Source organism: Rhamphochromis sp. 'chilingali' (assembly GCF_963969265.1).
Source record: "Rhamphochromis sp. 'chilingali' genome assembly, chromosome: 11".
Lineage (NCBI taxonomy): Eukaryota > Metazoa > Chordata > Actinopteri > Cichliformes > Cichlidae > Rhamphochromis > Rhamphochromis sp. 'chilingali'.
Window position 1 is genome coordinate 15769005 of NC_137938.1, and position 13861 is coordinate 15782865.

Below are 13861 nucleotides of genomic sequence, written 5' to 3' on the forward strand. Positions count from 1 at the left end.
TCCCTCAATGGCATCCATTATCAAAAGATAACTACAAAAAATATGAGAAGCCTTGTTATAACAGGGCAGTAGCTTACATCAGTGTAAAAGAAGCAGCTGGTTATCAGACAAGGTAGAGACAAGCAGGGGCTTGACCCAAGATGCAACATCCCAGACAAAACATGCTGTGCAGGCTCCTCACAAGGTTAAGCTACTTTATACCGTGAAACTACAAATTTAAAGTGTTATCATCTACTTTTATTTAAAAACCCCCCCAAAAAGATTACCTAGGCTACGTTTGTGCTTACATCTGACTTAAGCGGTGTCACTGGATATATTGCTGTGTCACTACAATTGCATTATAATGCTGCTGCTTCTGCTGTTGGCACCTTGTTGCAATAGAATCACACTTTGAATTAGGTTGTGTGTCATCACTGACAGCAGCTCATTGGAAAAGAAGGATGGAAATGCCCTGCATTTACTCACCCTTATAAATGCTGCTGCCCACACGCATCAATAAAACCTTATTCAGTATTTTTTTTTTCCTGTTTCACCAGAAATAATATTATTGCAAATTTTATTGAAACTTTGTAATATAGTTTTGAGACCCCCACCCCTAATTACAACAAAACAAGCTCCATTCACTTATATCTCATGGGCGCCCCCTAGAAAACTGGAAGTTATAGAACTTGGAGTTAAATATCTCTGGTGTCACAAAGCCTGCGACTTGTAATTTATCGGGTGGTGACATCTCCAAACCAAGGAAACAATAATATAAAATAAAATGAGACATAAAATTAAAGTTGAATTTAAAAAAGATGAATTGAAATATTATAATAACACATATCCAATAAAATAAAATCTTTTTTTTTTATATTTAATTCATTTAATTAATACTGTTGCAGCTCCACACAGTGTGACACATACACATGTATATATCAGCTATTTAAATTCTGCTGATTAGAAACTGATTCCCCGAGTCCTTGTGTTACAGGTAAAGGGCTGTGAATAGCTGACAGGCTACTCTCTGCTCTACATGAATTGAATCTGAAGGCTGGGGAGGATGCAGCTTTTAGCGGTCAGGGAAAAACACTGGGTCCAAATTAGCATAAACAGGAGCACAAAAGAAACAGGGGATAAGAGCGAAACAGAAAACAGTGTTGTCAATAGGACCCCCCAGTGAGGAATTTCAATTTCATATATCTAATTATCCCTGTCAGATAGAAAGAAGTGACAAAAAGCTGTCTTTGTTCTCTGTCTTTATCTCCCGCATCTCTCTCAATTAATTTCAGCATACGAATATGACTAATTGTCTCTCTGCAGCTCTGAAGCCACATAAATAATAATTTCGACCCATGTTTGAGGGAGGGGTGGGATGTTCGTGCTTCGGTTTATGATATTTGGACACAATGGTTTGTGCATAATTCAGGTGATCACGTTAGCAGGCCGATCCAACCTCTCTGTAGACATCACCCTCTGCCCCACAGTCTTGTAGTCCGCATAATACCTCTATACTTTCCCTCTTTTGTAAACAAAAGCGTTATGTCTCTCATTTCTGTCACTGGGCTTGTTTCTTTGTTTAGAGTGGTGATATTAGCATCATAATCAGACAGAAAGAAAGAGGCGGCAGTGATGGTTGATTTATGCATGGTTTATGAGGAGAGACCAGCTAAACCAGTCAGCATCTGCTATGAATTTTCCAACATGTTTAGGTTTAGACATTCATGTTATAACTGAGTGATTTCAACATATAGTACTTTAGTAACTGATCTCTTTTCATTGGTTTATTTTCAAACTTGGGTGCTTTCAGTAATAGGCCTTTTTTTTACTGTTTATATTGTAATTACAAGAAGCACTCAAACTGCTCTTACAACTTTTTCACTTCATCCAAATTTCTATACCCTTAAAGTATTGCACTTTGGTTTGTGACTCTGACGACTGTATAATTAATTGATATCCTATTCACTCTAAGAGACCATTTCCCTCGTATCAAGCAAACAAAAAAAATATATCAAGTGAGGACGAAGGACGAAAATATGCGCTCGTGAAAAGATATTTTATCACTTACTGACACTGACATAAAAAGCTCTTGAAGGATGGCGCTGAAGTGATGACATTTGTTTATTCACTCAAATGTGCCTAAAAAACAATCAGCACAACCTAAACACAATGAGCCAAACATCTGAAACCCGTCTAAACAAAGCGGCAGTCGAGCCTGTGCACTCCAACCATAAAACATACTCAGTCATTCACTCAAAGTGAGAGAGGGAGGGCAGCGAGGAGGGGGAGCGGGGGGGATGGTATTGTTACATTTCATTAGACACATTCCTTCTCTGTGGACTCTTGACCAGTTGCCATGGCAGTTCAGCTGACCACATTTCATATCAACTTCTCTTTCTCTCGGTCTCTAAGTCTTTCTTCCTTTGTTCTTTGTTTTATTTCGGTTTTAAACCAAGTGATTTTAATGACACTGCTCTCTTCAATACAACAGTATATTCAAGACATTATAAGAGATAGATTTGGCACTCAAGACTCCATTGCAACAGCAAAGATAATGGTAGAAATATAACTTCCATGAAATCGAAAAAGCTTTTAAAACTTTGTTTTTGAGGCATAACGGGTTGTAACTAGCATCTAGAAAAACTTCAATTCAATAAATATTAAAATGCCAATAAGGTTTGACTCGTTAAGTCGTTAAGGGCCAGTCACACAGGCCTAGAGTCCAGTCAGCAAATGTGGCAAACACTGTTTGTGGGGGGAAAATATGTCTTCCCCAACCAGGTGTGGGTGGCTGCTGGAGGTTGTTGGCAGTCGCTATGAAATCAATTGCTAAAGCCCCATTCAGGTGACCTGTAGTTACCAGATGGGTTACTGGTCTTGAAGGAAAAGAGTTTTACAACTAGTTGATGAGTGGTTGCTGGAGGTGGCTGGCAGTTGCCAGTGTGAATTGAAATTGGTTGCAAAGAGATAAATGGTGCAGCATTAAAACCTCCTTGGGATTGTTTTGGTCACTAGCAGGTTGCTGTGGTTGCCACCAGTTTGCATGGAGGAGGCCAACTTGTCTGCAAACACTAATAAACGATTTGCCAAGGGGTAGTGAAAAGTGCTAGGCAGAGAGGAAATGGAGAATATTTGCTTTAAAAATAAATGTTGCACCTTACCGTTGCGATAAAATATTGCATCAATAAGGCACAACTTTTACTTTGAAAGTGAATGTTCTCCACTTCCACTTGGCATTACCCTTCTTCAAATTTCTGTACAGCTTGGAGATTAGATGGTTAAGGTTTAGAGGAAATTCACTGTCTTACATGCAAATTGCGAATGATCATGCCAATCTGCAACCAAATAAATCATAGATTTTTGGAGGTTTTTTGGGGTAGCTACGCTCTTTGTGACCAATTTCACCTTGTAAGAGCTAGCAAAGTCCAGTAAAGGCTAGCAAAGTCCAGACACCATTTGCCAACCAGTCAGTGAACTGAGCTTGCCAGGAGGTTGCTTGTCGGTTTCTACTCTAGGGACTAAGCCATTTTGATTCAAGATGAACGCCTGAAATATTTGTGGTTCTGCTTAAATGCAAATAAGATTCGCAGATCTGTGGGAATATTTATATCTCCAGTATTCAGCAAACAGCCAAAATGATATATTATGACATTCTGCTTACAGGTAGGTGAAAACCTTTAGTTACCTATAGTTAAGCGTCATCGGCAGAGAGATGACACTCTCGGTTATTCGGCAGCTACTTTCAAAGAATCAACCAAAAATGAACAGCAGAACCAGTAAACTGCTATGACAATGGTGCTACACTGATTCAGCAGTTTCAAATCTGCTGTAGCTTCATCTGCTTGAGAGCACCCCAAAGATGTAGGCAAGTGTACTTACCAATTTGTTGAGCTTACTGTATCCATAATGTGATTAGCAAGGCAATTGTTCAAGAGCGTTTATAGGATAAATCACATGTTGATCGTGTCTGCACACTTTTCCACATGCCACACACCTGTGGGGTAAAGCAAAATGGAAACTTTATTTTGGAGCATAATATTCACAATTTAATAATAAGAAAATAATAATAAAGACAGCTTTATGTTACATTACAGTGAAAAATAATACTGAAAATGAAACAAGTGGTTTGAAAAAATATCTTGTAGGTAGCACTTTTCTATTAAACTTTGCTTTAACACAACATCCAGGCAGGCAGCTTTCTTTCTCAACATTTGCATATTTTGGTGAGTCAACATCCTGAATCAAAAAAAGTGCCACCAATAAAAGCGTAACACTATGCAAAAATCCTTCAGGACGAAGGTCATTATTGACACCTGATGTAGCTAAACCCGAAAATGGAACTGAGTCGCATTCATATTAACAAAATGCAACCTGTCGTTCAAATCCAGGGGCACAGTTAGTCCAACTTTCCAAGCACCCATTAATTAGCATTTTTCCATCAACAGTCAAGTGTTTGCTAAAAAAAAAAAAGGGGGAAAAAGGACGATAACAGAGGGAGACGAAATTAATTTGCATTCAGTGTATAAATAGTTCCAGGACAAGGGCTGTTAAGTTTGAAATTAACATGTAAACAGTTGGAAAGTCTGCCCTGCTACTCCTTATCCCCTTCTCCTTAACCCCCACCTCTGGTTCCCTTTTAGCGCCTTGATAAATATACATAAAGCCCCACACAAAGACCGCCTTGTTCCTTCAAATGGGCTACTTTTTAATGGAGACATATATTTCCAGGATTATATCAGCATTCAGTTGCAAATTTTTAGTTTTTAATACTCCAGTTGGGACAGTCTATGAATAAGAGTATCATTTGAATGCAAGGGAACACCTGGTGCTGAGGGGCTGGGCTTGGAGGGGGTTTTGAGCTGACCTGGTGACAGTGCCAAAGCTTCACTTGTTCCCAGAGTTTGCATTCAGATTCTCCCAGACTCGGTCATCGCTATGATACTGTAGAGTGCACATTTAAAGTTATTCTCCTGTCTTATAAATGCCAAAGACATGGCGCGATGACGGCTGCTACATTTGAAGTTGGAGGCGTGAACAGTGTGAGCTCAAAAAGTTGGAAACTCTTAAAGTGGAATTATCCAATATTGCCACGCAGCAGCTGAGAATTTCTTTTATTTCTGAAGTAGTGTTTTCAGTGCCGCGATCTGTCGTACAACTATATATTAACTACATTTTTGCTTATGAACCTTTGAAAATCATCATTATTATTTTACTTTTGCAAACACCTGCTGCTTCTGGTTTATGCCGATTGGTTAAAACACAAACAAGAACTCTGAATTCAAAACTGTTACGAGAAAACAAAGGGGAAATTTAAAAAAAACTTTCAGCTGTGCTTTTTTTGTTGTACATTACTTGGCTGCATGAGAACAGAAAGAGGTGAGGGGGAAGGTGGTGGTGGTGGTGGGGGGACTGTTTGGAGGAGGAGAGAGGCAGGGGTACAGGGTCTATTCGTATGCACCCCACATCCACTCAACACACAATCAGGCCTGTATTGCGTTTTGCAAATTTATACCCAGGATGTTGGTTTAGAGTGTTTCCCTGAAAAAAAGAAAAGGAGAAGGATTTTTTTTTTTCAAGTAAGTGTCTGCTTTCATGAGCAAGAGTGATTGAGGCACACAAACAAACCTTTGTTTCCTAGCTCACAGATGCAAGGCCCGAGCTCTGATTTACACCCTACCCCAAGACACATTTCTACTTATTTTTAATACGTTGTGACTAAGACTTTATGAAAAATAGGCTTATTGAACACTCAACGTCATTTGTGGTCACCCCTCAAAAAATAAATAAATAAATAAATAAAATGGTAATGCATGAGGAAATCACACTGTTAGCAATATCCACTCCACGCTGTGTATCCACTAGCCATTCAAACCAGCCTGTCTTCTCCCTCAAAATATTTGCACAGCCTCATGTTTGCAGTGACGGGAGAGCTGTACTCATGAGAAGACAATCCATAGCGAGACGCAGGCAGTCAAAGTCAAAGGCACGGAAAGCTGAAGCGAAGGGGTACCGAAGTGTTGAAAAGTTTGACACTGATTCGATGTGAATATTCATGTTTGGGTTTTACTAAAGCAAATGTAATAAGGCCGTGCAAACACTTATATCACATGTCATCGTAAAATATCAGTTTGGCTGTATTTCTTCTACTTTCACCAAATGTTGTTTACAAAAAGAAATTGTATATTTGTGCAATACTTGCAATGTATTCTGCATCAGAGGAGTGGCGATGTCTTGACTAAATGTTTGCCACATCAAATCAATGGGTTATATTTGAGCTGAGAACACGGTCAAGTCGGTGAGGCTGCTGACAGCATGTTTACGTCAGTCCCAATTAATAATTAGTTTAATGATTTGAGCCCTTGACATGTGGCCCTCGACAAATGTGGGCAGGAAAATGCACACTCTGTGCCGTTTGCATAAATCTACCGTTTCAGCTCGAGCTGAGGGGGAAACAGAAGGACAGGAGAGAGTGAGAGAAAGCGAGAGAGCGCGCGAGAGAGAGGTGAGGGAATTATAGGACTCAGATGTGTGTGATTGGCGGTTCCCTTGGCTCCCAGGGTTAGAGAGTTCAGAGAAAAGCCGATTATTGCTCTCCCTCAGGTCAAGCCTTCATAAATAAACACGGGGAGAGCCCGAGGCACCGTGTTTTAGTATGATTAGCATATCATACAGGCTATCGACATGGTACTTATCATATTACAGCGCAGCCGTCCTCTGAGCACACGGAGGTTACATGTACGGGGCTGCTGAGCATACATCTCTGTTCATTAGAAGGCTCCTCGGGGAGAGAATAAATCATATCAGCACGTGGTTATACCAGCCCAGGCGTTTGACTCCGCCATACAGCGGATGTTAACCAGAGCCTTTAATAAGCTGGAGAAGAGCTGACAGTTAGCTTCAGACTGATGAACAGCGGAGGAGACGAGGGGCAACGATAGGGAGGATTGATAGTAGGAGGGAAGTACACTGAGAGGCAGAACTGTGGTACATGAAACTAATCTCTGGACCACTTTTCTGACACCTTACACTTGTGCTGGCCTCCTGAGTGTTTGGACCTGACTTCATCCTGGACACTTTTGAATCTGCATGCCAGCTGCATGTTAACTGGGTCCATTATGTCCTCAGCATTACAATTAATCTTACAATGAACCTTAAAGTTCTGCATGATTACCAATTACATGTTGGGTGGGACTAAGATACCAGAGGCCTTATTTCATTACAAAAAATATAAGTGAAATGAAACAAAAGGTACCATTTATATATATTTAAAAAGACAGAATTAGCATTAGTGTTTTTATCAAAGACGAGCAAATGACTAAACAAACTACTGAAGCTTCATCTGGATTCATCACTTGGCATCTGAAAAAGAGTACTCTCACCTGCCCAGTAGAGGTGGGTGGATTGATCCAGATATTGATAGTACCGATACAAATGCTAATACTATCAAAATACTATCACAATAGGATCGATACTTTGATACTATCTTCTAAGTTCAGTGTGTAGCCCAGTGAATTGTGCTTAAAGGTGTTTTGTTGTGTTAATTTGCTCGTGGTAAAGTTGTCATTTAAGCTAGTTTCTGTAAAGCTCAGTGAACAGCAGACACACAGCGTGCACAGTTCTATCCTAACAATCAGAAATTGTGGCTGGATTTACTGAGGAGAGTCAGCCTGTCATGATAGTGCAAACCATGAATGCTGCATGTATCAACAAGTACCAGTTCTAACAAAGTTAAAATAAAAATGCCTACTGGTTTTTTAAAAAAAAGTAAAGCTGCTTTTTAAAGTAAGAAAAAAGTTTTAGTTACCAAATCTAACATAAGAAATGTCCAACCTGACTCAAGTCTAGGCTTTTTAGTAAGACTGGCAGACTTGAACTCAATGACTGTGGTCACTGGCTACTTGGAATTGTGATCCGGTGTAATAAAATATGAAAAGGGTGACAGATTTTGGTGCAGTGAACAGAAAAAATAATGTTTCTATGGATGATAAAATTAGCCCAGAAGGAATTATGACTGTGTCTTAAAACTGCACGGGATGGAAGTCACCCCAATTCTCAGACACGCTGCTCAGATTTCAATTTACGGCAAGCCTTTTCTCCTTAGCTACACAAGCTCAGCTCACAGACCAGGGGCCACAATTAGCAGCTAGCCATTCTGACCAGGGAGAAAGAGTTAATGACATCCGCACCTAAGCCCTCCTAAGCCTAGGGAGCCGGGGCACCAAGGAGCCTCAGTGCTCTCCTCCTTCCAGTCAAGCGTGGCCTCTTTAGGTGGTCCGCACACACACTGGAGGGGATGATATATTCTAACTGGTATTAAAATATCCTCCAGGAGGCCGGGCTGCCGGGGATGGCCAGCTGGGTGGATATACAGTAAGAGGCTACAATGCAAAAACGGGGATATTGGATGGGTGTTTTTCTTGTTTGGGCTTCATGGTGGTGGCACAAAGCTGGGATCAGTCACGATGCCATGTCGCCTGGATAATCACACCCACCACTGGCATGGATCTTATGCCAGAGAGAGGAACAGCAAACATCAGAAGCATATATTTAGTTTTGAGACCTAACATTAAAAAATAGGAAAAAGTCTAAACAATATCAAGTTTAAGGTTTTTATTTGACCTCATCGGACTGTTTGCAAATTTCCTTGCATTGTTGTCTGCATACAGCACCACGCAATAATAACACTTTATTAAACGATCCCACCACGTTTCCATTTACTCCATCACGTCCGTGCCTGTGTGTGCATTTCTCTGTGTGTTCTTAAGTGATGCCATCCCCTCGTGCCCACCCCTCAAATCCCCACACCCCACCCACCCATGCAAATTAGAACTTCACACACGGTGCGGCAAGCTGCTGGGTGCTCTGTGATTTCACACGACCAATTAAGGCCCTCTTGGCAGTTGTGTGAACAGTTTCATTAGAGGAGATAATATTGCAAAGTGAAATGATAAGCAATCATTATGATTAATGCCCAGACATTACATTGCTCGTTAATGAGGTGTAAATGATCTCATTATTTTTTGAAAGAGTACAGATTAGATTAAAGTGGAGTGGACAGCGCTCCTCGGTGTTCAGATAAGTTAGTGTTAATTAGGCCCAATCTCCAGGAGCAAATGAGCCGCAACCCTTTGGTAAACAATTAGGCTTCCATAGCCCTGGGCTAGATGGACAGGGATAGGCGACTGAATGGATAGATCACTGGAGAGATGGATGTTGATGGAGTGTTGAAATCTGAATCAGATTCATTGTTAGCTTTCCACACAAAATCAGACAAATTGTGTGCCTTAGTGTACCGAACAACAGAGTGGGGCAGATATTTCAGGGTTTTAAATGTTAATTTCCATCTGAAGTAACACATATATACATAATACACGTTAAGATTGCGGTTTAGATTATTTTTCTCCCCTCCCTTCATATGTGTAATTGTGGAAAATTTAGCGTTTGGGTCTTATTATTAAACAGTTAGATTGCTGAACAGTGAGCAGCTGCTATGGGTGAAATTAACAATAGATTTCAAACAGTCTAAACTATTGTATAGACTGTAATAGCTTTCTAAGTCATACAGAAGTAAAGTATTAGCAGTTGGAGTTAAACTTTTTCTTCCTGCTTTTAGTTCAAATCCAGCTATTTGGTTACTATAATAATACTAATACTAATAATAAAAAGGCAGACCGCAGTTATTATAAATGTAGAACTGTCGATAATCCGAGCAAATACTTGTCTACTGTATCTTACATCTACTTTTTGACTCCTGTACCTCGATTGTGTCCTAAAGCAGGCAGCATGATTTCAAATGACAGTGAGATTTCATTGAAATATTAAGCACCAAAACCTTCAGAGGTAGTTTCATAAACAGCCCTGGACCTGGACCATATCAATGCAAGGCTGTCCATCTATTGTACATGCTCTGAAAAACATACTCTGGAAAACAAATATCGCCATAAGCACAGACTGTCGAAAGACTGCGAGAGATTTCCCGAGCTCCTCACAGCAGCCTTGCAGCTGCTCTCAAGGTAACAAAACCCACTCTCATTGGGTGCTTTAAATTACTTTTTGGCAACAAACTGAAAACAGGGAGAGAATTTGGAAGTGTTTTTATGTTTATTTCATGAAGACAGAGCTCAGCCTATTGACGTCAAATTATCATTTGTTGGGTCTTTATTCACTCAAACAAAACTTTTTTTAGAAGAACTTTTTTTTTGCCTTATGCACAATTAATAGAAACAAAAAAGACACAACAGCTTTTGTATTTGTGCTTTTGTTTTTGACTTTAGGAGTGAAATTCATTCATTCAACAAAACTAATTTATAATTTATTACAGTACTTTAAAGGATATGCATCATTAGAGTTTTAAGATAATTTCAGTAAAACCGGGAAATCAGATTAGAAATAAAAGAAAATACGTGTTTTTTTCCCCCAGTGTTAATTAAAACTCTTTTTCCTTGAGGCGCTAACAGCAAAGCTTTTACAAAAACAACTCATGATGTCTCAAAGGTTACCGCAGAGTTGGTGTACTTTATCTAAAGACAGGCCCGACCAGGCACAGTGGGAAATGTCTGCTTCTGACGAAATTGATTTTACCGTCCTCGCCTTTTGTCTGAAAAGATATGCTTAGATTATGATGAGAGAAGCGATGCTGTAATCCCTCAACCAGGAGTTATGTTTCAGAGACATCAAGCCCTTATCGGTGATTGATAACGCTTAACTCAAAAACATATAGAAGCATTAGGAAAGTCAATATTTTGCCAGCGACTGAAGGTGACCCCTGGTTCCTGTGTTTGCGGTGTGTGCGTGGAGGGCTTTGATGGTAAATTTGTAAAGGTGGTTATGTGGGGAGGCTATTATGGATTTGCTATCTTGGCCTGAAGTGTTTGCGGCTGATTATGTGATTAAATCAATAATAATTTCTCTTTGGGCTCCTTTGCTCCTCTGCTTCATCTTCTTTTTCCTGTGTAGTTGAGTGGAACGGTGGGTGGGGACTGGTGTACACAAGTACAAATGTAGGCACAAACACACAGGCACGGCAGAACAACTGCATAGCAGATGGCACAATGGGCACACAGAAGACTCAGAAAGTTTCTATAACTACTATACGCAGAAATATATAAGTGGAAACATGGTAAAAAAAAAAAAGGGTAAATGTTTACAAAGTACAGTACTGTACACGTCTTTAAAATAGCACGCTGAACAAGCTTTCACCCAAGACTTGTGACATTCCTCAGAGATGCACAGCTCAAAATAACACCAAAGACGATGCCCAACACCTCAGCTGTCTTCACCCCTGTGTTCCTTCCATCAGACCACAGACCCTGGATTGGCGACTTGTGCCAGCCACTCCTTAGCAACCGCCATCAGTCCTCTCTCTGGTTTTGCCAGGTTTGTTGTTATGTCTAGACTGCAGGAAATGCAACATTACATTTGTTTACAACCAACAGGAACTAGAACCAGAAGCTGTTACGTGATTAAAGAGTGCTTCCCAGCGAGAGAGTGTGTGTGGCTCAACCCCCTGGGTTTGGCAACAATCGACTCAATACAGGCGAACCAAAATGGAGAAAGAGAGAGCTGCTGTTTTTCTATCAGTTAGATGAGCAGATTACATTCAACACTGTATTTTCTTAAGATTTGGGGCAACTAAAAGGAAGTAAGCGCGAGCCGAGCTGAGTTTGAATGCGATTGTTTTTTTTGTCCTGTATTCATGCAGGTGTTTGTTTGGGCTTGTGACTGTTTATAATATGCATTTAGTGAGTCTGTGGCTGCGTGTGTGTGTGTGATTGTGTGCAGCTCAGTTAACTCACAATCCCTCAGCACCCTCTTAAATCTATACCCAATAAAAATCAGCACCGTCTCGAAAAACAAAACCCAGGGAAACATCTGTAAAACATCGATTTTGCAGATTGCAAACCAACTGCATGGCTAATGAGAAAAGAAATCATTTTTGATTAATTAACCTAAAAATTGGAGAATCTAAGCTGCCACCAGGGAGATGACAAGTGGTGCAGGCCCGATCACGCAGAAGGAGGAAGGACATACAGTAAAGCCGCTGAAGAAGAAGGAAAGCGCTCCAGGAATGCTAGTAGCTGAGGTATGGCTCCCATTACTGAGCCAAAATCACCAAGAGTCTTTGTGGTGATCAAATAGAGGAGTGAAATATTTTCCACTCAGTGATTGTGCCCATTTATTCAGGAAGAGAAAAAAAGATGTTGGTTAGCTATCAGCTTGCTTGGAATTCACTGCTTTACAGTGCGTTAGTTTCAGTTGTGTTATTTGAGGGAGGGGGTTAACCCGGATCACAGCAGCAGACAGATACAGACGCAGTTCAGATGTTTTCTGGCTGTAGTCACAGATGTGTCCCACCTACTTTGGATAATGCAACACACTCCCTTCCAGCTTTTATTGGATCTGCTTCAGTCTTTTGTCACTCTTGCTGGGACGCTGTTTATGGGTTGTAGCCTTAAAATACTGTTACGTAGGATTGCCACAGGTAAACTTTAGTATTTAAATCATATCCTCTCCACTGTGTGTAAATATAATTGTGTGAAGTCCTCAATATTACAAGGCCAATTAATAGAATGTGTTACTGCAACTATAGCATGCATGAAATATTTTTTAATAGGTATAATTAGTAGGATTCCAACTTTTTAAAAACCAAACAAACTGTAAAATGGCAGCTGTTCAATGAACACGGTACCACATTTATGCAGTTTGAACAAAACACGCACTCATACTCAAGAGTTGTGTTCTGCTCGCACACACACAATTGAGGGAGGGTGTAGAGAGCCAAGTTGAGCTGCACTCACAACACAGCTGGTTGTCCAAGGTCAATAAAGAACTCGGAGTGTTTATTTGTCCATGTGTTTTATTTGCTTTCTAATACAGCAGAGGTTCAGATTTGAAAGATCTACTTGAAAAGAATCACAGTGTCTAAAGAGTGTGGGAAATTTCCACTCACCATAGAGGTTTTTCTGTCTCCCCTTCCTCTTTTTTCAATTCTATTAGTTTTTCATAATTCATTACCATCCTGCCTATTTCCCCCTGGTGTCTTCATTTTACCCCTTTTTTCCTCCTCGAGGAAGCACAATAGTCGTCCCCTAGCAGCTCACTAGGGTGTTGCAGTAACAACCTCCTACCCCTCTGATGGCTAGACAGTGGGCCATTGTAAAGCTGAATCGCCATGGATTTATGGCCATAGTCCTGAGTTCCCAGAATGCAATGTCACTCTGTCACGCCGTCATCAATCTGCTGTCTCTGACCAAAGACAAAGCGGGAAAAAATAGCAGCTCAGAAAAGTGGCACAACAGCGTGAGCGATACTTCTTTATGCATTATCTAATTTTTATCAGCTCCCTCTCCGTCCTAGGTAAAATGCGTGGGCACAAAGAGCTCCATTTAATCAAGACATGTATAGGTGCAATGACATGAGGCATCATCTACTATTTCCAGATTGAGCAATTAAGAACTGGCTGGTTGAGTGCCAAATGTGCCTTTGTGGCAAATGAACACGTCTTCTCATGCCAAACTTTTTCAAGACGTTTAATCTTCATTAAGCTATAAAACCTCCAGCACAGGAACACATTGACATCCGCTAATAACTCAACACAACTTTTAAATATGAAAAAAAATTGGTCAGAAGTTAACTTGATAGGAAAACATTTAGAAGTGTCTTTATCTTAACACTTTTTCCTTACAAAAAAGTCTGTTGCTATAGACTAATTGCTGGAATCTCTCCTTCTTCTCCTACTTCTCAGAGTTATCCCACATGATCTACAAACCAATGTCCTAAACATCATAAATTAGCTTCAGAAAGAACGGCTGGAGTTTCTGTGCTTCTATTATGAATAAGAGAACCAAACCTACATCCTCATGATTAATGTGCTCTCAAACCC

General features: G+C 40.3%; 1 long non-coding RNA gene across 2 annotated transcripts in view; it reads right to left on the reverse strand.

Annotated features, from left to right (window-relative positions):
- LOC308405723 overlaps positions 1-13861 on the reverse strand; it is a 64466-nt gene that overhangs the window by 28515 nt on the left and 22090 nt on the right. For both annotated transcript variants that reach the window (XR_013973387.1, XR_013973388.1), the window contains exon 3: positions 3859-3973. This is a non-coding gene — a long non-coding RNA (uncharacterized lncRNA). The remainder of the gene's footprint in view (positions 1-3858; positions 3974-13861) is intronic.